Here is an 814-nt window from a genome sequence, read left to right on the forward strand (position 1 = left end):
TTTTTTTTTTTTTTTTAAGTACTTGATTTTTTTGAGTTACAGCATATATATAATATGTAGGAAGTCTTCTAGAGTTGCAACAGAACCATAATTACTAATAAAAGGTTGAGGTGAGCAAATGTAGGCTTTACCTCCTGGTAGCAGAAGACTTCTTTAAAGAATACGGTCGAGCTGTTTCTAATTTCGAGTTGCTTTTGCTTTCAACACTTTGGAAATTTGAATTTAACCTGATTTCCCCCCCCCCCGGGAACATACATACTGGCTTGGTGTTTGGCTGCAGGTATGTTCTCTGGGGAACAGAAAATCTCATTTTTTGTTGAAGAGGAAGGGGCAAAAACGTGAGATATATAGATATAGATATAGATATATATATATATAGATATAGATATATAGGGAGAAATATTCACATGCACTGTATGCACTCCAGTTAAGAGAATCAGAGGAGATCCACAGACAGTGTTTTTCAGCGATGAGTAGCCCTTTAAGTTCACAGACTTGACCAACATAGGCTGGAATAAAGATCCATACTTTGGTGCTGCCCACTTAAACTGTGTCTTTAAGCCTCTCTAATATTTGTAGCAGAAAAGCCATATATATGGAGAGAGCTAGGACCAGTAAAGTCTATGAAGTTTAGTTGTTATCACTACCAGTGGCTGCCAAGCTCTGACATAAAAAATGAGGTTACTAATAGTATTCACTGAAACAAAAAAGCAACCAAGGTGTAGAGAGCCAGGTTCCTAGGAGTCAGCTAATATCTGATCAGCTGAACTACTGTACTATTTTTTTTTTTTTTTTTTTTTTTTTTTTTTGGGTT

The sequence above is a fragment of the Gavialis gangeticus genome, unplaced genomic scaffold, assembly GCF_001723915.1.
Source record: "Gavialis gangeticus isolate Ggan-Ray unplaced genomic scaffold, GavGan_comp1, whole genome shotgun sequence".
NCBI classification, from domain to species: Eukaryota; Metazoa; Chordata; order Crocodylia; family Gavialidae; genus Gavialis; species Gavialis gangeticus.